The sequence below is a fragment of the Hemicordylus capensis genome, chromosome 5 (assembly GCF_027244095.1).
Source record: "Hemicordylus capensis ecotype Gifberg chromosome 5, rHemCap1.1.pri, whole genome shotgun sequence".
NCBI lineage: Eukaryota > Metazoa > Chordata > Lepidosauria > Squamata > Cordylidae > Hemicordylus > Hemicordylus capensis.
In genome coordinates, this window is record NC_069661.1 from 80008495 (window position 1) to 80036459 (window position 27965).

The 27965-nt window shown below is 42.2% G+C and overlaps 1 protein-coding gene and 1 long non-coding RNA gene across 8 annotated transcripts in view; one reads left to right on the forward strand and one right to left on the reverse strand.

Moving 5' to 3' along the window:
* LOC128325899 (uncharacterized) overlaps positions 1-7367 on the forward strand; it is a 34181-nt gene extending 26814 nt beyond the window's left edge. The window contains exon 3 of the long non-coding RNA XR_008307719.1: positions 4158-7367. This is a non-coding gene — a long non-coding RNA (uncharacterized LOC128325899). The remainder of the gene's footprint in view (positions 1-4157) is intronic.
* The window catches only part of GPM6A (glycoprotein M6A), a 313262-nt gene that overhangs the window by 105755 nt on the left and 179542 nt on the right, over positions 1-27965 (reverse strand). The gene's annotated exons all lie outside the window — the stretch shown is intronic.

The window sequence follows — 27965 nt, forward strand, 5'->3', positions numbered from 1 at the left end:
CAAGGTGCAGGACCTCGGTTCCAGTGGCAAGGATGAACTGGGTGGTGAGAAGCCCTGGAACCTGAACGCAGATCCTTAGGGATGGTACCTCCTGAGCCAGATTCAATAGAGGGATCAGACCCATATATACCAGAAATCTTTACCCTTCAGTGCCCACTCACTGATGCATTGAGTGCATCAGGAAAGAAATATCTGAGATATGGCAAAGTGCTTGCCTCCAGGCCCAGAGGCTTCCGTTTAAGGTTCCACAGTCTGCAAAAGAAAGTTGGAAGCTGATAGAGATAGTCAGGGTCAAGAGAGATAAGAGTTCAGCTGAAGCTGAGACCTTGTTGGATCAGCTTGCTTCCTCGGAGCTGTCAGAGGTCCTACTTGACACATGGGCACCTGTTTGAGACTAGGACAGGACAGAAACATTGAGGTAGGCACTCAAGTTTTTTACAACTGCACATACATGGGAGAAAAACCTAGTCCTAATTTCTAGCCATGATGTATTCTTTCAGTCCCAAGTACTACCTCCCTCTCTCCCTCTCTCTCCAAAGAGGCTTATGAACCTGTGGAGCATTTTTGTACCCCATTTTCCTTGATCCAGTAAAACTGCTTATGGACTTGGTTAAAACTATCAATTCATATTAATACCCTTTATTCTAATAACCATATTTACCCAAATCAAAGAAGACTATGAATTTAAGATGGCCCTCTTTAAACGTAGACCTTAAATACAGGTTATACCTACATTTACTCAAAAGGAACAGGACTCTGAATTTAAGACAACATCCCAATTTCTAATATTAAAAAACTTGGAAAAACCTAGTCTTTGATTCATGTAAAGACAGTATGCATGTTTGAAAAGATAAGGTGTGTTGTCTTCCTTATCCAGAAGATTTTCCCTGTAAAAAGCTTGCTTTAAATGCTGCTATGACACTTCTCTCATGGAATTTATTTTGCATTATGCCTGTAGTGATGAATCATCTGACCCAGTTGGTTAAGTTGGTGTAGTGGCATCAAACATTAAGAAACATTCCACCTTCTCAGGGAATACAACTTCGAGAAGGCCTGCTGTCCAGCTTCTGGGAGAGATTGGGATTTGGCTGAGATTTAAGCCTTACTCAGGGCCTAGGACAGGGCAACTCTGTAGCTAATAACTTGGAAGGAGCCTGAGACAGTGGTAGGATCGGACTTCCTGTCCAACGTCTGGTACCCTGGAGGCTTTGGGGGTGGGTCCAAATGCTGAGAAAGAGTGCTGCTGGCCCACCCATACTATGCCGGGTGGCAGAGTGTTCTGGCAAGATTCGTGTGAGGTGAGCGATGGCAGGGCTACCACCTGCTACTGGCCTGCCTGATTCAGTCGCACTTCAGCTTGTGTGCCCTTGGCCTCCGCTCTGCCTCCTCCACTCAAGGAGCCTCAGAACACCTCCATAGAATATCTTGAGATGACTCTTCTTCTATGCCTTAGCTGCAATTTGTGGTCCCCCTGCCTCTCTCTCGATCTGGCAGAGATCCCTTTCCCTCCCCTGCCCCCTGGCAACCCAGCCCTTCCGGTACTGTGCCTTCCAGCCAGCCTCCTCTCTCCCTCCCACTGCTGAGACACCAGATCACTCTCTCTCCCCCAGCCATTTCCCAGGCTTTGATTCAAGTCCCCCAACTTTCCCTTCCTGGCTGCCGCTGCCTGTGCATTTGTATGATGTGTGGCCACCACTGCGCCGGCCACTTTCAACCAGTAAGAATTTTTCCTTTGTAGCTCTCCCATTCCTGGAGATATTTCTCTCTCTTTTTGGAGCAGGGGGATGAGGTGGCCTTTGTGGCTCCCGAGAAAGAAAAATAAACCTACCAAGAAATCCTGCCCCCCTTAAGGGGAAAATATAAAAAATAAGTGTTCTTGTTCTACATGTGGAGATTATCTCCAGCATCCTGGCTCCTTTTGCGTTTAGCGCCAAGTCGGAGAAACTTTTCTCCCCTCCACCCCATCCCCCCACCCCCACCGTCCCTTTCTCAATGAGATATGTCCTCTGCAATTGGAGTTCTGTAGTTAAGGGAAACAAACCAGCACAATAGTTACTCTTTCCTCTATGCCTTTCTAACTTTTTCACTTTTTTGTTGTTCCTGGGACTTTCTAATTTAGTAGGATTTGGCAGTGCTCCCTGAACCCTCCCCCGGCCACTACTACTTATTAAGTTATATATCACTTTTCAACAAAATGTTCTGAAAGCAATTTACACATGATCTTATCTTATCTTACACATAATATGGTTTCCTGCCTCCCAAGGTCTCACAGTCTAAAAAGAAACACTAGATAGACACTCAAATGTTATTTTTGTATCTGTAATAACAATCCATTAACCAAAAGGTAGAGGTATTTTCCCCCCCTAATCGTGAGCTTTTTTTCAAGCTATTGCTCACATTAACAAATATAAGTGCCTGAAGCAAACTTTCATTATGTTTCTGTATAGTAAAAGTTAAAAACTCTTTTTTATTGATTTTTTATAAGCCGTTTTTCCTCTGTGTAAATACTATATATACACAAGTGTATACTGTACATGTTAGTTCTTAACTTTTTATTGTTTCTAATATTATGAACATAAAATGTACCGTATCAAATTTTGTAAAAATTACGTACCATTTTGGTATAAAATGTATAATGCCAAAATTTAGTCATATCAAAATGAGGCTGTTTTACATGCTTTGGAGGTCTTGAACTGCAAGATTTGTACAACTAAAATATTATATCCAAGATAAACCTATGAAGAAGGAGCCATACTGCAACAACAATGCAAGAACCCACATGTTAAAAATACTGTCTGTCACTCTGTGTGTGTGTGTGTGCGCGCGCGTCTGTGCATGCATGTGTGCATGTAGGGGGGTGATAATTCTATTGCGGCGGGGGGTGGGGGGGAGGCCATTAGCTCCAGGCTCCAAAATTATCTAGGTAACCTCTGGTCCAAGGCATAGGAATGCTAGGAAGGGTTGAAGGATTAGGTGACTGGGTAAATGTGATGAGAAGCAAGAACCTGAGTGGGAATTGTCTAGTAGGAAATTTTGATATGGCTTCCACTGTCACATCAGCATTGCGAACTGGCAATCCTAAGAACACAGTGAGGCCAGTTAGCAGTGGCGATGGGATGGGGGCTGTATATTTATTGATTACACCAACTAACCAAGTATTTGGCTGCAAGCATGTAGTTAATATTTATATAGTGCTCTTCCTAATGTTTTAAATAACTTTATATACATAAAGGAAATATCATTTCTATTGATGATAATTCCAGGGTTGACTGGTTTAAATAAAGGCAATTTAAAGATAGATTTAAATCCTCAAGAAAAAAGAGCAATTTAAATCTTAACAATCCACATATTATTTAGATACTTCATAAATAATCACAGGAGAAGAAGAAAATAATCATGAGAAGGGAAAAACTGCTTTGTTCTATGCATCCATTAGCCTACACTTCTCATTCAGAACTGATTTTGATAGCTTTCCACAATTTTTTAAAAAACAAAATGTGTAGATATATTTTCCAGGTCAAGGAATTTGAAGATTATAATGAAAACCCACAAGCGTTAAAGGTTAAAGATCATATTTTGGCCAAAGGGTTTCCAGGATATAGATTAGCATGTCTGGAAAAACAGATTTCTATTGCTCTCCACATGCAACCCAGTATGATGAACAGCATGCATTTTTTAACTTTTTTGATCATTATGGAATATGACATCTCTTTCAGCACTCTGTCTTTATTGTCATCTCCCTCATTTTAAAATTAACCTGTGTTCTCTCTTACATACTCAAAGGGACTAGAACATTAATACTGGTTAATGTCCTGAGTAGAGTACAAGGAAAAATGTTAGCCCTATCTGTGTCTTAATACAGAAAATTTAAATATGTTTACAGTTTTAAAGTGCAGTGTTTTAGTTTTAGTATTAAGTTCTGGTACAATGGTTTAATTTAAAATTATTTATAAAGTAATGTTGAATTTCTCAGCACCTACAAATGGTTTTAATGTCTCCATTTGCTAAGCTTGAAAAGTCCATGTGTACAGTATCTTGGATGGGCGGTGGGGAAACAAAACAAAAAAAGAACGTGTCACACAAACCTTTTTCTAGCAAAACATATTGCAGCATAATTAATGCAAACAAGTGTCTGAATATTTTATTTATTTCTGCAGGAACAATTACCTACCAAATGTGAAGACAAAAGCTTCAGCAGAGCCATCTTAGTCATAAAGAAAGAAGACAGACTCAGGCTGCACATGCACACAATACTTTCTAACTCAGAAATGCATGGTTAGGAGTCCTCTTTGCCTCACTTGGAATTCTGAAGAAGGAAGGGGCTTCCTTGCACTAATGGACCCAAAAGCAACACATTTAAAGAGCTTTTAGCAACTCTGCACTGACACAGTAAATATGGGTGTGATTGGTTTGCTCAAGCAAAACCAGTCACACATAAGCAGAATACATTCGCACCACTGTTCCCTCTAAGGCGTGTGCATGTGCATGCGCTCACAAGTTTTTGGATGTCTGCTCAGTTCATTTTAGATCCTGCAGAGGTTGAATCAGGAAGGCCCCATTCTGAATGTAGGTGCACACACACCGCCTTGATGCTGCCACCCAGAACAAAACTCATTCCGCACAGAGATGAAAAAAAATTAGAGGGACCACTGATTCACACCATCTTAAATGAGTTATGCAGCAACTGATTCACAAAACCATATGTGCTTTTGATACATTACTGCAAACACTCTAAACATAGTTTAATCAACCATGGTGGCACACCAAAGGATGAATCCAGCATATAGAAGTGGTCACACACAACCAGTTTACCATGATCTGTACATCAGCATGGGCAACCTGTTTGTGTTTTTTCCACCTGTCCATTGGTTGTGTGAATTAGTCCTAAATCACTCAATTGTTTTCAGCTCTGTGGTTTTAATAGGCTATACGTCTTGAAAAAACTCAGCCTACCAAAATACATTTTTCTTCAAACTCTGGGGAACAGGGAATATCTCAACTGAGGCTATACTGCAAGTTCAAATTTGCAAACAAACAAACAAAAAACTCCAAAAGACACAAAAAGGTGGATTTTTTTTAACCCCAGACATAAATTGGTCTATGTTCTAACGTGCAATAAAAAACCCAAATCATGTCTGGAGTGTTCCCCAATAGCTCACAGGGGCTTCAGGGTAATCTGGCTGATATGTGAATGCACACCTTCTATTCTAGAGGAGAAGTGAGCTAAACCTGTCTGGAAATGCTCTTGCCAAAATTGGAAATGAACCTACCATTATATATTTACAAAGAACTTTGGATCTCTTATAGAGACAACACTCTAAAAATGCAACTGCTAATCTTCTTCTGAATGAGAAAAATAGGATTTGTAAAAGATAATTGATCAACTGGAACTTCCACAGAGTCTCTAAAAAGCTATTTTTAGATTTTTAAAATTTAAAATAAATCAACAAACAAGATGGTGCTCCATGCAGCCCTGGAAGTGCCCCTTGATATTTCCCTTTGAATTTGAATTGCATTCTCCCAAGAGGAAAATATTAACTATCAACTGAGTTATTAATACGCCATATATTTAGGAGGGAAAGTTATATAAACATAGTATATAAAAACTATACATCTTTCTAAGTGAATTCTAGAAAATTCTGAATACCACAGCCTCTCTCTTTGGCAGTCTTCTTTCCTGAAAAGCAGAGCCTCCATTTTCAAGCTCTGCATATTTACCCAGACATCCTATTGAATATCATTAACTCTGCAAGAGAACTATCATATATGTACAGAACACCTAATGGGACCTATCCAGTCAAAAGGCTCTCTCAATTGGATTCACTGATCCGAAATGGAACACATTGATCTAATAGGAGGTAAGAGATTTCCTAGGGCATTCAGTCCCCTGGAAGACTCTCACGCAGTGGTGGGCTCTCCCTTCTTAAAGAGTTTCAAACAAATGTTGGTCAGCATTCTGTCAGGGATTCTGTAGCATTTTCCTGCACTGAACTGAACTTGAAGATATACAAGACCCCATTGACACTAAAATGCGGTGATAAAACACCACGGATCATTATGGCAAGACAATGTCATCCCCTTAGCTGTTCTTGCGAGAATACATTGTGAACCCTATGGCATTAAAAACCTGCCTCTGCAGTTCTAATCAGGTAGAAGCTGTACACCCACCCAATGTATAAGGGATTCCATGACACCTTTGATAACTAATCTTCATTTTAAAAAACTGATAGGGTCATGTGTGACATACTTGGTGACTGATACTGATCACCTCACACAACATTAAAAAGCTAGAAAATTTATTGTTGGATTTGGTTTCAAGAATTTCAGGAAAATCTTACTATATAGCTGGATTGTCCAATCTGATCTTATTTCTTCTTTTGTTGCTATCGTATGCGGATGTATTTTTTTCCTTCATGTTTTATTCTATGTCCATTGGGCCAGAATACATAATAATGGACTGACTGAAAATTCTGTGATTGCTCTTAATAACCCTCTAACCTCAAATTATGTATTAATTATTTAAATTCATAAGACACCTTATAACTAATGCTCAGGACAGGTAAGATCATTCTAAAGAGATACCGTTTTTAAAATATCAAATAGCTATTACATGCCGGTTCAGATTTTTCTTGGAGGCTTTATAATTTTTATAAAATCATAACTCTGGAAAAGACTTAACGAACCATCTAGTCTATTCTTGTACAAGACAAGATGTACAATATCTAAAGAATCTCAGAATCCCAGGCATGTGCCTGTCAGTTGTCATGAGGTACATGCCACGCCATGTTTTGGATCCATCAACAATCTTTAAACAGATGACAAAGACAACCTCATGCAAAACATAACAATCAAGCCTCCAGATAATAAAGGCACAGACCTAGTTCTCACAAAGGCACTACACTTGTGTCTGGGCCATACCTCTTGAGACAGCAGCAGGTAGGGGCTCATATACTAAATACAACCTTGCCTTGCACCACTCAAAAATAATTTCTGCACAGAGAAAACTGCCATGTCAGAGAGAAGGCTAAACCAGAATCATTCCATTGATATCTGCTTTTATATGTGCAAATAATATGTTTGTATGGGGAAATATTCACTTATAAGAGACACCTGAATATTCAAGCATAAGAGCGCCAATCCTTAGATACTGTTGATAAAGATTTACTGCTTCAACAACCCTTGAGCATCCCTTAAATTTCCTACCTGCAAGGAGTTCTGTAACCTTGGTTCCTGCCATAGGTTCTGCTAATCTCCAGAAGAACAAGGATCCAATCGCAAGAAACCACTTTAGCCTCTGTGATAGATAGTCCTTAAGGACTAAAGCAATAAAGAGTTCCTAAAGGAAAGCTTGTTTATCTTAAAGAAGATTCTCTGTGTTATAAATTTGTGTGTTCGCCATTAGCATAGTTCAAATTTGAAGGTCTAATATGTGAATGGGGTCTGAGCTTAAACATGCATCTAGGGCTAAAGGAACTAACTGCGGGTGAGATTCACACGGAGCATGTGTCAGGTATAGAACACTAAACCTTAAGTTCCCTCAAATGTATCCTCTCTCTCATGCTGTGCAATTTACAAACTGGGTCTTAGGGCAGCTTCAAAGCAATTTGCACAACAGTATCGTAGGGCCTTTAGCTAGTGCTGCCACATTTTCAAAGGGCATGTTACAGACAGTCCAGTGGGAAATCGTCTTAATTATTTTAGTTATTATGCTGGCATGGTCATGCAGGTAGAGTTAAGATGAGGAGCTATTTCTATATTCCACCATTATCAGCCTTCAACATCCTATTGGGCATAAAATCAAAACCATTTCTCCACTCCTGTAAAATGGCTGAGAAATGCGGCATCTGTTAAAATGACCCTTAAATTCTAGAAAAAAATGTTGGCTACTCTTTAACATCAAATAACACACCTTATGCTTGTTAAAGTTCATTTATTTAATTTTTACATCCAAGTATATGTTGAAGCATAATCCTGTGGCTGTTTTGAAAAGAGCTGCTAGTATTCCCTGAGTTATTCATCTTTCAAGTCCCATGAACACAGGGTGAAATCAACTAAGGGCGCAGATCAGCAATTTTGCCCATTGAGTGTTCTGAAGCCAGAAGTGAGAGGGGCAAGGTCTGGAAAGTGACTTCCTGCTTCTAAATGTAGTTGCTTGTAATCGAGGAGCACTCCGCCGTTTCTGTAAACAAATTTCCCCTCCTCTGCCTTTTATGGGCTTTTGTTTTCTCCCTTCACTGAGGTGGGGGTACTGGGGCAATACACAGTATGCAAGGCAGCAGCGGATAACAAATGGAGAGGTGACAGCACACAAGGCAGCAGTGCAGGGACAAGGGGGCTCACGACAGCTTGCAAGGCAGCGGCGAGGTGGCAGGAGGCTCTGTAAGGGCATGCAAGGTGGTGGCAACATGATAATGGCCTTGCGAGGGAATGTGAGGTAGTGAGAAGCTGCTAAATGGACTTGAGAGGGACACAACGTAGCGGCAAAGGTACAGAAGGAAAGGACGCAAGGAACTGTATGGCAGAGAAGCTGGGACCCACTTTCCCTTGCATTATGAGGGAATGGGACGTGGCAGCTAAGTGGTGGAGGCCATGTGAGACCATACAAGGTGATGGCAGGGTGGCAAATGGGCATGTGAGCAAGGGCATGTGAGCGAGTAGCAAGGTGGCAATTGGACAGGAGGAAATGCAAAGCAGGAGGTGAAGGGGTGGGGAGTATTGCAATGGCAGACAAGGCAGTAAACTGCCTTTGGACATGGATGTTCTCCATTAAATGTATACTATCTCCTATGAGCAGCTAAAAGCCTGCATTTGAACATGAAGGTTCTACATCAGGGGTATACTGCCTATGAATATGGAAAATTCACTTTGTCAGCATGGGCAATAGCCACTGCTACATTTCTTGTCCCCACTTTGCCCAGTCAGGTTTTCCTTTTCAAACAGGAAATTCAATAATCCAATAACCTTGGGTTAAAATGAAAGTTAAGATGCTTTAAATGTTCACTTGTGCTCTAAAAAGCATGGAAATTGCAAGCTAAAGCGTTAGACATAACTTCCACACCATTTCAGCTGTAAAGACTTTGTACAGTCTCATACATTATGCTGGCTTTAGAAACTGCACCCATACTTTGCTTCAGTCTTTCAGCTCAACATTGGGCTGAGAATGGAAGCATCCAAACAGAAACCAAATAGGTGCAGCTTCCCCAAGCACTTGCTAGAGATGCCCCAATGAATTTCTTCCTAGTGCATCTCTACCAGGCACAGTGCTTTCCCCAATTGTTGCCTATATAATAAGTGTCTAGCCAGAAATGCCACATGTTCCTAGTCCAGCATAATCAATTCTTTCAGATATACCTGATAGATTTCTGTCTGATGTATCTTTAGAAAGCCATTGTGAAGTGCCCATTTTAAAAAGCCAGCATAATATATGAAACTATACAGCTTATATTTATTTATTTATTTGATTTCTATACCGCTCTTCCAAAATTAAAATAAAACATTAAAATAAAACTAAAACCAATTAACTGTTAAAATAAAAAACTGTAAAAACAACATAAAACAATTATTAAAATATTTAAAACAGTTTTTAAAACCCTAGGAAACCAGGCCAAACCTTGACATTTTAAAAATCCTGGAAGGCCAGGCCAAAAAGATAGGTCTTAAGGGCTCTCCTGAAGGCCAATAATGAACTCAGATTACGGATTTATGTAGGGAATGCATTCCACAGCCCAGGAGCAGCTACAGAGAAGGACCACCTCTGAGTCGCCACCACATGTATTGCTGGTAATGGAAGATGGACCTCCTCAGATGAGGAGGGTATCATGCAGTGGGGATCATGATGGGATTGTGTGGTGAGGATTGTGATGATGAGGGGATTGTGCTGTCGGGATAGTGTAGAAGAAGGCACTCTCTAAGATAACTCAGACCTAAGCTGTTCAGGGCTTTAAAGGTAATAACCAGCACTTTGTATCTTGCCTGGAAACATATCGTCAGACAGTGCAACTGTTTTAAAACAGGTATAATATGGTCTCTCCAGGTTACCCCAGAGACCAGTCTGGCTGCCGCATTTTGAATTTTCCGAACTACAATAGTCAAATTTGGAGGTTACCAGCTGATGCACCACTGTTTTGAGTTTGTCCTCTTCAAGGACCATTCCTTGAAGACGACAACCTACAGTGATGCTTCAGCTGGTAACCTCCAGATTTGACTACTGCAATGCGCTCTACGTGGGGCTGCCTTTGTACACAGCTGTCAAATCAGCTGAAGCTGGTAGAAAGCACTCCTGGCCATGGCCTCCACCTGAGATACCAGGGAGAGGCCTGGGTCCAGTAGTACTCCCAAGCTGCGTACCTGCTCCTTCCAGGGGAGTGTAACCCCATCCAGCACAGGGAGATCTAACTCATTCCTTAGATTCTGAGCCCCTACAATGAGCACCTCCATCTTGCTTGGATTCAGCTTCAATGTGTTATCCCTCATCCAGTCCATTACTGCCTGTAGGCAGGCATTTAGGGAGTGAATGCCATTTCCTGATGATGAAGATGAAAAGGAGAAGTAGATCTGGGTGTCTTCAGCATACTGATAACACCCAGCACAAAACTTCCGATGAGCTCACCCAGTGGTTTCATGTAGACATTAAAAAGCATTGGTGACAGAATGGAGCCCTGGGGGACTCCATATAACAGCTCCCATTTTGAGGAGCAACTGTCACCAAGCTCCACCATCTGGAATCTTCCCAAGAGATAGGAGCGGAACCACCGCAAAGCAGTGCCCACTATCCCCAACTCCCCCAGGCAATTCAGAAGAATACCATGGTCGAGGGTATCAAACGCTGCCAAGACATCCCAAAAACCCAGCAGAGTCACACTCCCTCTGTCGATTCCCCTGTAGAGGTCATCCATCAGGCCAAACAAGGCTGTCTCAACCCCATAGCCAGCTCTAAAGCCAGTTTGAAATGGGTCTAGATAATCAGTTTCCTCCAAAACCACCTGGAACTGATTGGTGCAGAAGTTATAGATAGACATTTTAATTTGCTATTTCCATGTTTTTTAGCGCATGAGTGAACATTTAAAGCATATTAACTCTCATCTTTAACAGAAGGTTTTTGGATTACTGAATTAAATATTGAGTTGTACCAACTCCTGTGCTACATAGTTATTTTATTGAGAGAGAGAGAGAGAGAATGTGTTAAGAGTGTGTATGTGTGGTGTGGTTCTACAAAGCCTCCATTTAAAATATATTTTCTGTTGCTCTTTGATGTCACCAAAGCCTCATTTTCCCCTCAAACACATTTTTGAAACTAAAAGGCAGGAATAATTGAAATTACTTTTCAAAAATAATTCTGTCTTCATGAGAAGGATACATTCTATATACAAGCATGTTCTACTTGTGATTGACAGATCTTGAATATGAACAATCCATTAACATTATTAATTAATGGGTGGAATTAATTAATTCCACTTTCTGAGAGGTGGAAAATAGCACACACACACAAAATTCTCTCTCTCTCTCTCTCTCTCTCTCACACACACACACACACACAGACACACACACAGACAGACAAATGGGCTTTCCTAGTCCTTCCAGAGCCATTAAGACAAAATCAACCAGGAAGCTCTATATAGTATTTTCCCTGACTTGATCACCATCCTTCAATCATTTATATTAAACTGGACTATTGTGTATTGTATATAATTGCAGACAGCAGGAAGCCATGGTACTAAGTCTCAGGGAGGTTTCTTCAGGGCAGACACTGTTTGCTATGACATGCTTCACAAGCTGAAGCGGATAACTACACCTTTTCCCCATGTCTCTTTCCTTCCATGAATTACGTATTTCTTTATATGTGCTGTGGCAAGACATGGTACCTGTGATAAATTCACCCACAATCTCTCTCATAGTGCAGAACAAAAAAATTTAAATGAGCTAGATTAGTGCTAAGCATAAGGTACACAATTAATTTTATTGTCTAATACTATGGTCTGAATTTAGATAGAGATGCTAGCAGGACATCGTTTCTATAGCAACTAAGCCTCACAGAGAGAGTTGCTGTTCTGAGTATGTGCAAGCAAAGGAACAGGCATCTTTAGCTGACCAAATAAATAAATAAATAAAAGGTAAGTGCTCATTAAAAAGAAGAAAATGTGTTAATTTAAAATATCGATGAAAATGTTTATGGAGTGAAAATGAAAAAATGCTACATATTTTTGGCTCAAACAGCCAAAAAGGCTCACCTATACTGTGTGTGCTTCTCATAGCAGTTGTGCACAGCCTTAATGCCTATGAAGCTGAAACTGTAGAGCAATGTTCTTGCCCAACCAGACAATCCAAGAGCCTTGACTCCTTTCCTTGTGGCATTCAGCAGCATATGCCTCCCTGCCTGCTGCACCTAGGCTATTCATATCAGCAGCTGAGGTAAAAATCAGCATATTTAGGGTCTTGGGAGAATTGAGCCACTAGGAAAGGCCACTTTTTCACAGACTGGACAGAGTCATTGAAACTTGTTTAAATAAGTATTTGAAACATATGTAGGTGGCTATTTGGATGAACAGCCCCACCCCACCCCATAATAAACACAATAAAGGGACATGCCAGGAGGGTGTCAGCACATCCACAGAAGATGGCAAGATGGGTGCACTTTTGGCAAATTCCTTTCTAATTGTGCAAGCTGCTAAGATATCACCCGAACTGGTCAATGTTGGAGTAATGGACTAGATCTGATCTAGCAAGACAATTCTTATGTTATTTCCAAGCCAAGACAGCAGTATCTGTTCTGAAGGCATCCCACTAGGATTACCATATTCCACTTCCCCAAATCAAAACCATCTACTATATTTGGAATATTTTGCAAATCAGGTGGTGAGATGAAAAGGGCTTAACCATCCTCCCTGCTTCCCTACTGCAAATTGCTCACTCCCAATGTTGCTTTACACAAAGGAATGGGCCACTGGGCTTTCCTTGCACACTACTGCATGTAACACATGCCTAAAATAAAAAGTCTGAGTCTAGGAAGTTAACTAACTCAGTTAATAGGCTACACTATCCTTTACAATCTGTTCTTCCTTGTCTTATATATGGCAGTTTTTAAGTGTTTCTTGCACTGAGCAAGGACTGAACTCGAAGACCACCAAAGTCTCTTCCAACTCTAGCATTCTCCAGTCCCCTCCTGTATGCAGCTTGGAGCTCGCTTGCTCTTTTGGCATGTTTAGGTGGCACTTATATTCTGACATACCCTCCAACATTTCATTGATAAAAAGGACATACTTCTAACACCCCAGGTATGACCTGTCATACCACAAGGCAATTTTCATATCCCACTTTCCCCACTATTATTTACTGTTGGAAGCTTGCTAAGCTGTTCATATACCCTGAAAACATTCTGTCCCTCCACTGTATTAAGACTCAAAAGGACAATGTGGCAATGTATTCTTTTGGTTGGATAAGCACTGAGAGAGAGAGAGAGAGAGAGAGAGAGAGAGAGAGAGAGCAACAAATTAAAAAAACCATAGAAACAAGCATGTATGAAATAACGGAGTGTGAAGTGGATGGTGCCTTAATGATCATGTCTCTACATTTACATAGAAATGTACTAGGGATGGTAGGCATTCATTCTCCATTCAGAGCTTCAACTTCTAGAGATATGGAGTTGAAAGCCAGCAATGAAGATGACAAAATTTTCACAGGGCATTGTCAAAAGTACAAAAGAAAGGCAGTGACTTTCCAGGAACAGAACTAGAAAATATGAACTGCCTCCAGCAGGAGGACCAGCCCAAGTCACCAACCCTTAATGCCAGTTGCCATTTTTTCATTATAGGAACACAGAAGCAGAGGAGAGCATATTATCTTTTTAACATAAACATGGATCTTGTTTATGTGGGAAATGTGTGTGTTGTTGTTTTTTAGTTGTTCACAATTTAAAATCACAACATGCCTGGATGCAGGTCAATGGTGCACAAGGCTTCCGCATGTAACTGAATGTCTTGGAAAAGAGTGTTATGGAGCAATTTTAGTAGATTGCAACAACCTGAAGAGTGTGGAGGGTTTTTGACTGGAAGCTCAAACCAGGTTCCATCCTTCCCCTAGCTGCAGTATTAACACTGTATTTGCATTGGCATGGCAATTTTTAAATGGTTGAAAATTAAAGAAAAATCAAAAATTAAAAAAAAATTCTCAACAGGCAATAACTACAATCCGAACAATTAGTAAAAGAAAACCAGAGAAGAGATGGATATGTTTAGCATAGAGATGGGTACCAGAGAGATGGCTATGTTCATGAATATAATTTTCCTATTCTGAAATTCTGAAATATTATTTTTGACTATTGCTCTCTCACTGAGACTGTGTCAAACATATTAGGGATCTGGCATGAAATAGTGACAGTAGAGGAACTACCTTTGGTGCTTCAGAAGCAGAGTTGCATACCTCTATTTTGCTCTGAAATGAAGATACAACTGTAACAGTACTATAAATATGCAAGTCTCCATCCCTATGGTAAACATTTCTTGTACCAATTATGGTCAGAAGACTCTGACTAAACCTTTACTGATTGTGCTGATTATTGCTGTTGCCTGCTGAGATAACAGCACTCAACATATGCTCCAAGGTATGTGCTACCAAATTTTTCTTAAACATTAAGAACATAAGAACAGCCCTGCTGGATCAGGCTCAAGGCCCATCTAGTCCAGCATCCTGTTTCACACAGTGGCCCACCAGATGCTGCTGGAAGCCACAGGCAGGAGTTGAGGGTGTGCCCTCTCTCCTGCCATTACTCCCCTGCAACTGGTACTCAGAGGCACCCTGCCCTTGAGGCTGGAGGTGGCCCACAGCCCTCTGACTAGTAACCATTGATAGACCTCTCCTACATGAAGTCATCCAAACCCCTCTTAAAGCCATCCAGGTTGTCGGCTGTCACCACATCCTGTGGCAGAGAGTTCCACAAGTGGATCACACGTTGTGTGAAAAAGTACTTCCGTTTGTTGGTCCTAGACCTCCTGGCAATCAATTTCATGGAATGACCCCTGGTTCTAGTGTTGTGTGAGAGGGAAAAGAATCTCTCTCTCTCCACTTTCTCCACGCCATGCATGATTTTATAGACCTCTATCATGTCTCCCCGCAGTCATCTTTTTTCTAAACTAAAAAGCCCCAGGTGTTGTAGTCTTGCCTCATAAGAAAGGTGCTCTAGGCCCCTGATCATCTTGGTTGCCCTCTTCTGCACCTTCTCCAGTTCAACAATGTCCTTTTTAAGATGTGGTGACCAGAATTGTACGCAGTCCTCCAAGTGTGGTCCATTGCTGCAACAATAATCTCCAGCTTCTGCTGTTGCCACTAGGCAGGTAGTGGATTGGAGCATGAAGGATCTAGCCAAATTGTGTTTCCATGGTTATGATTTTGTAGGCTAGTACAATATCTCAGACTGGACAACAGGTATCATGCCCCCATGGCATAAACAAAATGGCCCATCGAATTTCCTAGTTTTTTGGAGCTCAGTTGGAGCTGCCACACTCAGATCTATTCTGTACACCAGGGGTTCCCAACAGGGGGTATTATTTCCCCGAGGTACTTGAAGGACTCCTAGGGGTTACTCCTGCCTCCTCATGCTGCAGTCACATAATTTGTTCTCTGACTGAGGATCACCAGCTTAACATAACACTTACATTTGTGTTTTTATGTATATGTACACACACGTTACAGTTATGAGATGGGCTACTCCAGTCATTAGCTTACATCCAGATAGAGTTATCCATAAGCTGTATGAGCTTTCTACCCATAGTTAAATTAATGGGAGTACTTATTAGTAACTTAGTCTGGATAAAAGCCAGGGAGTGGAGTAGCCTGTCTCATAACTACAACATTACATTACAATAACATTTACATTAGAACAAAAGGAAAAGCCCTGCTGGATCAGGCAAAAGGCCCATCTAGTCCAGCATCCTGATTCACACAGCTAGCCAAACAGGTGTATTTGGGAGGCCTGCAAGAAAGAGAGCAACACCTGCTCCCATTGGTGTTTGCTAGCACCTGGTGTTCATCACTACACACACACACACACACACACACTCTCTGTGGGATACTTGAGCTGAAGGTTTGTGGGGAAAGTGGTATACTTGTAAAAAGAAGTTGGGAACCATTGCAATCGACCAAAGCCTTTTTTGCCTTAAATTATACATATACAATCCATAGGAGATTTTTACAGCTGAGGTTTGAGCTTCTTGTACACATTTGCATGCCATGTATGGATACAGCTTGTGTAAGGAAAAAAGGCAAAAAAGATACTGAATGTATTTTGTAACCAAAATAGATTTCACATTCATGTTATGCAACAATGTAAGGCAAAGTTAATAGATGTTTTACGTGTAAAAATGCCAATAGAACCAGAACAAGAGCAGGGGGTGAGATCAACAGACAGCATGGCAAAATTAAAAGGCCAGATGACAACTGGAAGGGTGCTCTTAATCTGACATGTAGGGCCACCCACCAAAGTCATACCAAAAGTTAATTAAATGTATGTATAACTTTTTCATCACTCTTGCACATTAGGCAGGTCACAATAATATTTAAATGGACAAAACCCAACTCCAAAGCATTATAAAGCAGCTGTTCACTCCAATACAAATCCCATCAACTCCCAAAAGCCTTCCTGAAGTGATGGGTCTTACAGCCCCTTCTAAAGGACACCAGAGTTGTGACCTGCTGCACTTCTACTGAGAGGTTGCTTTACAAGCCCAGGTTAACCACTAAGACATCCTGCCTCTTGCTGAGGCCAATCTGACCTCGCTGTATGGTACATGAGACTGGGAACCTGAACCCAATTTTAGTTCAGTGGGCACATGGTCTCTCAGATACATAGGTCCCAGGCCATAAAAAGCTATAAAGACTGAAGTACGATGAATTGGGCTCAGAAGGTAAGGAGCAGCTGCTGCAAAACTGTCTGGATGTGCTCCAGCACATATCAGCACTATGCACCAACTGTAGCTTCCAAAATTGTTTTTCAAGACAGTTCTATGTAAAGCATATTGAAAATTCAATATAAGCTAAAAAGACATAGATGAGATGCTTCTTTTACAGAAAGGGGTACAGTCTATGTATTACATGCGGTTGACATAAAGTATTCCCGGCCACAGTCACAACCACAGAGCTGGGTCCAAGATCACTCCTAGTTTGCAACCCATTCCAAAAGGACCAACAATGACCCCACTGACAACAAGCAGACATTCCTCTCCCTCAGTTACCAAGTAGATGGATACCTCACCTCCATCTTGTCTGAATTCAGCTTCATCCTGTTTAGCCTCCTCTATTTGGCCTAGGCCTCTAGATCCTGGTTTGGCATATTTTCACCCATGAAGCACACACAACCAAACTACTGTTGAAAATACTACCACAAAAAGCCAGTAAGGTGCACCATGCAGCAGCTAGGTATACAGTTCTGTGAGCACTGATGGGATCCACGCAGTTCCCGGTGATGGTGCTGCGCTTAAACCCAGCACCGAAGTCCGGCTCTTAGTTGAGGTTAAGGGCACAAACACGCCCTTAACCCAGCTCCCGAGATCGTGTATCAGCGTGAGCTGCTTGCTGACATAGAGATGGGCACCTAGAGTGCCTGTCCCCTGGGGAAATCCCCTTGTGTACTGCTCATGGTGCACTGGAGGATTCTCAGAGGCTGGGACAATGAGTCCGGGCCTCTGTTTACCCACACTGCTCCTGGCAGTACTGGTTGTATGGGTGTGCAGTTTGTGTACCACAGGGACTCAGAGTGGTGGTCTGGCGAAAGGTAGATTGAACCCTGCCTCCCCGCCCCGCCCCCCAGGCTGTGTCTGGTGAATATAGCCCATTGTCTCAATTCTTATCCATTTCAAGAGCTCAGAGTAAAATGAAGAGAGAGAAACATGCTTGAAGTTTCTATCATTTCATAAGCCAAAGTTTATCGATCACTTGCAACTATTTGCCAAATTGTTGAAATGCTTTCAGAATTAAAATGCAAATGTATATTGTTCCATCATTTTTTAATTACTCACAGTACTAATTTTTGACAAATCCTTTGCCCATGTAAAGATATCTCCCTGCCAAGCTTCATTCTAGCTGCTTCTCATGTTGTAAAAATCTCTAGGCTTCTGAATAGAAGACAATTATTTCAAAAGGGGGAATGAAAATGAAATGATTCTTTGTTAATAAAAATGTTACTATTTCCAAAAAGAATATAGAACATTAATATAACTATTACCTCAAAAGGAACATTTTTGTTTGCTATTATAGATTTGCATCAATTCAATATCAACAACCTTTTCTTTTGCTTTAGATAAATTTACGCTTCATCTCTCCAAAATATGAATGTGAAACGCTTTTCTCATCCATGTTTTAAAAAACAGAAGCACATTATGGCACTTAGTTCCTAAATGGCAAGAGCTCCAGTAGCCTGGAGGAGCTGAACCCAGGAGAAAAAGGACAAAAATGTATGTAGATGAAGTAGAAAAAGCCTGAGCCAGTTACAAAAACAACAGGTATATAGAATCCTCCTGTCATGCTTGGATCAAATTTCTTCACTATATAACCTGTTCCGGGGCAGAGCCACCATTGTGTGAATGGGTTCAAAGAACCCAGACCGCCACCCCTCAGGGGCTGCACATCATGCCCCTGCATCTGATGTCAGACGCAGGGGCATTATTTCTCTTGCAAATGGGGTTGCATGGCCCTGTTTGTGAGTGAAACCAGTGCCATGTTTGCAGCATGGCTGGGAGTGACACGCCCTGCCTTTAAAAGGCAGTCAGAGCCACTCCAGCCACGCTGAGAACATGGCACTGGCCAGACTTTGCTCACAAACGGGGCCGTGCAGCCCTATTTGCGAGCTAAGCTACACCCCCTGCTTCTGCTTAACCATGCACCCTCTGTGTCTGACGTCAGATGCGGCTGATGCAGGGGGCAGGGCTAGGGCCATAGCGGTGGGCTGAACCCAGCCACCACTGGTCTCCCTCTACGCCTGACCTATTCAGATTTTAGGAATGCTACAGGCATATGCCTCTGTCCACAGACCCACACACATAGTAGTACTCACATAACTCTCTCTACCCCTCCCAGAAATACAAATGGATTAACAAGTGAGGGAGGAAGTGTGTGCCTACATTGCATTTTTCTGACCCAAGAAACAAGGTGTAGACAGAAAGGAATAAGCATAAGCCAGGCCAGAGATTGCCCTTTGCTGAATTAGGACCACGATCTTCAAAACAGTAATGAAAATTTCCTTCACCAAATATTATTTACAATTATATTTTAGCATTAATTGCCCTTGTTGAAAAACAACAGGAGTCAAATGAACCCTTCCCATCAGACCTAAATTATTCCCTAAGTTCCATAGCTTGTAAGATATTTGTGGACACTTCCTATGGCTAAGCATGACTTACGCCTTAGTGAGACATAAGCACTGCTTACCAATCTCTGCACAAGTTAGATTAGGTTCCCTTGAAGCCCAAAGCAATCTACTTTGGGTGTGGAGTCATAGATCAGTCAACCGATCTATGATATGCCATGTAATACATTACACAGCTCACAAAAGAGCAGAAAAGGGCAGAGGACAGTAATTAAAGGAGGACTGGATGCTGAGTAACGAGAATTGGGACCATACATGTACCACTGCAACACTGCATACAGCAAACTGGAGAACTAAAGACCAGCATGGTAGTTGGTGCACAGCTTCTATAGGAAAATACCTGACACACTCATAACAAAAACAATTTTATTTGTAAACTGCCCCATAACAAATTGTTCTCTTAGCAGCTCACAATAATAATAATAAAAACATAGAATAAAAGATACAATTAAAACACACACACAAATTAAGTTACAATAAAATACAAAATACAATACAAACACATGTTATAAACGGTTAAAAACTCAATTTTAAACTGCCTGAGTGAACAAAAGGTCTTCACCTGGTGTCTAAAATACCAAAGTGATGACACCAAGTAAGCCTCACTGGGGAGGCTTCCATAAATGGGATGCCACCACTAAGAAGACCCTCTCCCTAGTAAGCAACTGCCTCATCTTGTCTGGGGCACTCAGAGGAGGGCCTCTGAAGAAGATCTCAAGATCTGGGTAGGGGCATATGGGATAAGGCACGCTCTCAGGTAGAAAACAAGTGTGGTGTTGTGGTTAAAGTGTTAGACTAGGTCTCAGAAGACCAGAGTTCAGATCTGCAACTGGGTGACCTTGGGCACTCAGGGTCTTTCTCTGCCCAGGGTTTTAATAAAGATTAATAAGGAACATTCCCCAATGTATGTTGCCTTTTGAGCAAGGATGGGCTTGAAATAGTACTAACAGCGAATGTGCTGTTAGCTAGTACTAACAGCGATAGTACTAACAGCAAATTTATAAAATATTCATACTAGGCGCCAGTCCCACAACAAGAGCACAAAGGAACGGAACTCTGACAGAACCCAAACTGTACAGACAACACTATGGAAGCCTACTAAGCAATCAGATGGATCAAAAGACAGACAGAAAATGGTACAAGCCCACAGAACTAAAAAAACAACCATGGGGGCTATTCACCCGACCATGTGTGAAGGCAGGCAGGGAGGAAGGCAGGGTTCAACCTACCTTCCCCCAGACGATTGCTCTTTGAGCCTGAAGCATGCAAGTCATGCACCCACACAACCCACAATGCCGGTAGCAGATTCATTTTCCCAGCCTCTTGATATTCCACAAGGCACTGCATGACGAGCGCAGTGCCTTGGTGGATGCGTCCATCTCTGTGTCTCCTTATGCTCCATGGAGCCCAAGAGGACACATGCACCCATCAGCTGGGTTAAGGCATGCTCCCTTAACTGGCTATGGACCAGGCTTAGAAGTGGGGTTAGGCTGGGCAGGAGCACCAGGATCCATGAGGATCATGGTACTCCACACAGGCAGCCTAGCCCAGGCTAGGCTGCTTGTGATAACAGCCTCATTATCTCTCACAACACCAAAACATTCAGCACTGCAGGGATCCCTGATCCACAACAGCAGATCTGCCACACAGCCCGGGAGAGTGCGTAGAGTAAGTAGGTACCATTACCAGACAGCCTAAGCAGGACTGAGAGGAACCCTGTGCATAGAGGTGCTTGACCCCAGACTGACATGTGTCTGTCTGTGTCATGCTCATCTGTGTCATGCTCATCAGAACCCATGCAAAGCTACCAACGAAAAAGTAAAGCATCCATCTTGTTCAAAAGTGGCATATAAATGTTCACTATATCAATAAAGGTTTATTTCAATCAAAGATCAAATACAAAATGTTCACTATATTCACAGTATCGTGAATACCTTTCCGTAAGAGGTCAGAGATTCAAGTAAAGCTAGCCAGGGGGTCTTAAAAGATGGTTCTTGAAAACCCCACTCAACCATGCAATCAAGACAAGCTTCCAGGCAGTTAATTAGATTTGAAACTGAAGAGCCCTTTTGCCCGGGGATCTATCTGAATAACTACTGTATCACACACACACACACACACACATGCACACACACCCCTCTTCTAGATCACGTGCTGAAACATTCTCCTTTGTATTTCTAAGTTTTCCTTCCTTTGGAAACCAGCAGAAGAAGAAAAACCCTATATATAGCCTTTTCTCTCAAATCCCTGTGCTAACGTTTTTGTTGTGGTAGAGGTACAAGCTGCTTTCTACTGCCCAGAAGCCAGCCCAGCAGAGTGTCTTACACACTCAAACTCTATACTGTCTAGACGAGACACTGGACTGTGGAGTCCATAAGTAAGAACATTAGACTACAGAGAGCCTACACCCCTTTGAGATTAAATCACTCTCCTTATGTGTTCCCTGTGTGTGCTTGCTGTGGCCGGGGGGGGGGGTGCTGCACAAGACTGCCCTGATATTCTTGGAACGAAAGGTTTTGGGTCACTCTCTGAGCCTGTTCTCACAAGCAGAGATTCCTGGGTAGGAGAGGACTGGCCCGTCCACTTGGTGAACTAGGCAGTCACCTAGAACGCCAAGTGGGGAGTGGCTTGGGTCTCATGTGACTCATGCTGGCGTCTTCTTACATCCATGTGTCGTTAAATCCATAACATACACACAGACCATCATGGCTTATTTCAGCTACTGAAGGATTATGTATTTCTTACTATCATCTTTCTGTATATATACAGAGCAAAAATGGGTATTTTGGTTAATGCATACACAAGCAATTGGGGCTGATGGCTCCCATATCAGCCATTTGAGCTGAACATGGAGAACTTTCTCTTTTTCCTATAGTCCTTTATCAGCCTCTAAGTTACAATGACCTCTGTTTGCAAGATGGATTTCCCCCCTTCTGTTCTATACCAGTCTTGTTTCTGCAAGAGCCCCCCACCGCCACTTTTCTCGCAGGCAGATGGCAGCCTCCATTCAGTATGCACAGCATAGCCACCTGCTGCTCTGCCCTTAATCATTGCTGTGCTTCCAGTGATGCAGTTCTTCTGTGTGTGCAATTACCAAACAAAATCACAGTGTTTTAAGACCAACACAAAACTGAAAAAGATACTGGCCAAGGCTTAGCTGAAACTCACATATATTGACCAGAACAAACTCACATTTATAGTGTGCATAACAAGGATACATTGGAAGAGCACTATAAATAATTTTTAAGATACAACCTAAAAAAAAGTGTGGCATGTTTTTACGATCTAGAATCAGGTTGCCTGACTCAGCCTCCAGCAATCCCTGCTTATGAAGGGACACGCACAGTCAAGCAAACACAGGGACTCTTGGTAGTTCAGTAAAAGCTTGGTCAACTTTAGTCAAAGGGTTTCATTTAGGAGGGACACAATGAATTGTGTTGCATGTTTCTGGAATAAGTTTAAATCTTGGTTTGGTGTACATAAGCCAGCTTTCAGGGTAAATATTAAAATTACAAACATGAGCTCATAGGAGAGTAATTCAGAGAACAGCAATGAGTTAATACTCTTAAATGATTAGCATACACATCCCATGTTGGCAAAACCAGTTTTAAATTAAATTACATTCAAGACGCATCTTTCCAAACAGCCCTAATTAATCCTATCCATAGCAACTTCTATGTTTGGTGGTTATTCAGAAAATACCCCAGTTCCTCTATCATGCACAACCAGGATAGTATATTCGTGCAAGTCATGGGATAATAGATTTTTGCAAACTGCATTTACAGCATAAAGCAAACTGTGATTATAATAGAAAACAGACAGGTTTGTTGCCATGACTGGGTGCACGTGTGCTAAGAATGTAAGCCTCAGGGACCTGGAGGACCACCACCCTTGCTGTCTCCTTCATCCCCCTATTTCGTTCACCCCACTGATGTGCATGCCGCAGCTCCACACCATGGAGGGTGGGGGCCATTGTTCCCTCTAAAACATGCGCACGTGTGTGCACTCACATGTTTTTGGATGTCTGCTCCGTTCAATTTAGATCCCACTCAGGCTGAATCAGGATGGCCCCATTCTGAATGCAGGTGTGCACACACTGCCTTGATACTGCTGCCCAGAACAAAACTCATTCCGCACAGAGATGAAAAAAATTATAGGGACCACTGGTGGGCGCCCAAACAAAGATTTGATGAGCAGCAAGTGGGCAGGGGAGAAAAGCAGTGAGCAAAGGTGCAGTGAACCATGAAGGAGCCAAGTGTGAGCGAAGGGACAGCAGGGTGCTCCATAGTTTGCACCTGGGCTGCCTTCAACCTGGCCATGGCTAATCGGTCTTACAAAGGAAGCTACTTTGCACTGGTGTTAGTCCATCTGGCTCAGTATTGTCAACACTGACTGGCAAAAGCTCTCCAGTTTCGGGCAGGAGTCCTTCCCAGTCCTACCTGTAGATGCTACAAATTGACCCCGGGACTTTCTGCATACCAAGCAGATACTTTTTCACTATGCTATGGCTGTAAGCCTTTCTGACAAGCTAAACTACAAACTTATGGCTTAGGTCAAATTTAAACTTAATTTAATTTAAATTTAAATTAGGTCACATAGGCCATTAATATAAAATATAATCAATGGGAGAAATATAACTGAGCAGACATACTCCTTTTAACACAGGCCACTCATTGCCAGAGGCCATGCACCAGCTGCCTCTTCCCCACCCACAGGTACTACTAAGAACATAAGAACAGCCCTGCTGGATCAGGCCCAAGGGCTATATAGTCCAATATCCTATGCCACACAGTGGCCCACCAAATGCCTCTGAGAAGTCCACAGGAAGAAGGGAGGGCATGCCCTTTCTCTTGCTTTTGCTCCCCTGCAACTGGTATTTAGAGGCATCATGCCTCTGAGGCTGGAGGTGGCCTATAGCCACCAGACTAGTAGCCATTGATAGACCTGTCCTCCATGAATTTGTCTAAATCCTTTTTAAAGCCATCCAAGCTAGTGGCCATCACCACATCCCATGGCAGAGAATTCTATAGATTAATTATGTGCTGTGTGAAAAAGTACTTCCATTTTTTGGTCCTAAATTTCTTGGCCTTCAGTTTCATGGGATGACCCCTGGTTCTAGTGTTGTAAAAGAAGAAGAAGAAATTATTTCTTTTTATTCCTGTGCTCAATCCCTTTCTGTCTTTTCATTGCTGCTTTTACAGCAAAAATGGAGGAGAATGTTCATCATTTTCATGGTGACAATGGTCTCCTTTTCAAAGTGACAAAATTTCAGGGAATGGAAGGCTTACCGGTGTATATTTTAATTTAAAAACATAAAATTTGTAACATCTCTGTAGACATCAGCCTCAGTACCACTACTTTAAGCTCTGTTGGTATTTATGGCAGCTGCTAGGGATGTGCGAACCGTCTCGAGGTCAAGACAGTCCGCGCTTTAGTTGGCCCAGTTCAGCTTGAGGTCAAGTCAACCCCCCCAACCCAGTCAAGGCCGGTTTGGGGGTGCCAGACATGGGGTTTTTTTTTAAGACCGCACTTACCATCATGGGCTTCAGGAGCCTTGGGGAGGTGCTGCTGTGGCCTTAGGGGGTCTCCAGCAGCTACCCCTCCCCCTGCCGGCCTCCCTCGGTCCCCCACGGGCAATTTTGGCCTTCTGTGTACATGTGATGGTCATTTTGGAGGCTGCCACACATGCGTGTGGGCCATTTGCATGGCAAGGTCATGACCCAGACATGCAAATGGCTGCCTCACACCCACAGAGGATGAAATTGTCCTGAAAATGGGCCGAAATGGCCCAAAAATTAGCCAAACGGCCTCTGGGAGACTGGGGGAGAGGGAGGGGGATCCACCTGAGACCCTCCCATGGCCATGGCCACAGCCGCAGCCCCCTGAGGCCGCCAAAATTCCTGGAGACTTTCCCATGGCTGCAGTGGCACACACACACACTGAGGCCACCGAAGCCCTCAGCAGCAGTAAGTGCAACCTTTTTTTAAAAAATTAATCATGTCTGGCACCCCGAACCAGCTCCCCTGAACCGGACCCCTCATTCAGGGTGCCAGAACCGAACACGCCTGTTACAGTTCAAATTCAAACCAAACTGGGCAAACCGGTTTTGTGCACATCCCTAGCAGCTGCCAACCGCGATTTTGTTTCTTAAAATGCACCTGGAGTCTCTGGTAAATCCTTAGAAAGAAAATGATGGGTGACAGCTGCCTTGAACCTTTGCAGTCCTTACGTTTTGCTGCAACTGCCACCTGAAGAAAAAACACCCTGTTTGTTTGGAGAGAAAAATAACAATGGGTATCCTTCCATGAAGTGACACTTACCACCTCTTGAACATTTCTGATATAAAAATAGGATCCCTCCCTCCAAAAGATGTTCAGCATGGCAAACTTCGCTAAAAGTACTGGGGTGAAAAGATTCAGCCTAGTATGTGCAAAAATTCCCTCTACACTTAGCACCATAGTCAAACCTCATGTGATGTTAAAAGTATTAGAGCATCTGTATTTTCTTATATCTTGAAACAGCAGCTGTGGGGGTGGAGGATTAATCAGAATCAGAACTGACGTGCGGGGAGGGATTTAACCCATTCCCCCTTGCAATACAATCCCAATTGTCCATAGCTGCAATTAGCCTTGGGAGGGAAGCTACTGCTGGCGTCAATTTTAATAGTAAAAAAAAAAAGGGGGGGGGAAGCCAAATGACACTCCTAACATTGCATCTGGTTACCCTCAGTGTGGCTTTGAGTAAGCTCTAAGCCTTTTAAATTTATTTTAGCATTTCATTCATATCCACAGCAGATACTTTTAAGTGTTGCCAGTCTTTGCGGCAGCTGAGAGAAGTTTTTAAAGTACAGTATTATTAAGTAGTTTCCATCTCAAAAGTCAAACACTTGGGTTACCTTATAAGCACATCTCGCTATTGTACCATTCACACTCAGTTACTGGCATTAAATGATCCAAATATGAAACTGTCTTATATTGAGTCAGGCCACTTGTTCAGTATAGTCCACTGGCCAGTATAGTCTACCTTGACTCCAAACAGTTCTGGCAGAGGTCTTTCCCAATCCTGCACCTGAGATTCATTTTTAAAAAGAGGAATCCCAGGAACTCATTATGGGATATTGTACATGCAAAGCATTACGGGTCTATCACTGAAATATGGGCCCACCCCAAATATGTGACAAAAGAATCTACATTCCATAACTACAGGGGATGTACATAGGCTTTTCCCTCCATTTAAGACATTTAATTAATTTATTTGTAGCACTGCATTAAAAAACAATCAAGTCAATGGAAAAAATGATATGCTAAATGCAATGCAGTGTGTCCTCTGCATGCCCTTTTAATACTGTGATATGATAAAACAAATATCTAAAGACGTCTTTGCCTTCATGGGAATTAAGCTAGACTGTACTTTTGGAGGCAAGCTTTTTAAATGCGAGACAAAATGTTACATGTGGAGATACAACTATAAAATGGTTTACAAAGAACAGAGAGTACAAGATTCATAAAAAGCATAGTTAACATTGCTCTAATTAAGGAGAAACTACACTTTACACAATATATCAGGGTTTGAACTTCCCCAACCATTTTTATTTTTCTCACAAGCAACTGTGAGAGTCTCTCAACTGGATCATAAGAGTGGCACTGGGATATGGGGGATTTCTTCCTTTCCCCTCCCTAAATCTGCTCCCCACCACTCAAAGCTATTTGCCATGCTGGAGAAAAACATACAGGTATCTATTCCACTAGCCACCTAATGCCACAGCAGGAAATGACTTGACTAACAAGCCATAGGTTGCCGGTTCGAATCCCCACTGGTATGTTTTCCAGACTATGGGAAACATCTATATTGGACAGCAGCAATATAGGAAGATGCTGAAAGGCATCATCTCACACTGTGCGGGAGATGGTAATGGTAAACCCCTCCTGTATTCTACCAAAGACAACCACAGGGCTCTGTGGTCGCCAGGAGTCAACACCGACTCAACAGCACACTTTACACCTATTCCACTGCAAAGCAGAATTATGAGAGCAGAATTATGGGGTGGTGGTGGTTACTATCCGGAGAGGCTTAAACATTGTTCCTGCAGCACCACTATTTCAATATAGTACACACTAAACCCGCTCTGTCCTGAAGCTGCACAAGAGGTCTGGGATCATATTCTATAATCAACAGTAGAGTGGAGCGTATGTATCACAGAACCCCTCGTTATTTTGTTCTAGTTTTATGATAGTCATATATTATATAAAATATTCTGATACAGGGTTTCTTAACCTTGGGCCCCCAGATCTTGATGGACTACAACTCCCATCATCCCCAGCCATGCCCATTGTGGCTGGGGATGATGGAAGTTGTATTCCAGCAACATCTTGGGGCCCAAGGTTAAGAAACCCTGTTCTAATGGGTAGCTTTCTCCTGCTTTCCCTCATCATTAATTATTGTTATTAGAAGAAAGAAGAACCACAGCACATTCCACAGAGAAAAGTAAGAGCCTGTCCCATTTTTATTACATTTTCTAGCTATGGAGACTTCACTGTGAAGTGAAGAGTGCATTTGTCTCACATAGTACTTTGAAAAATCCTAGTAATTAAAATCCTTGAACAGCAAATCAAAG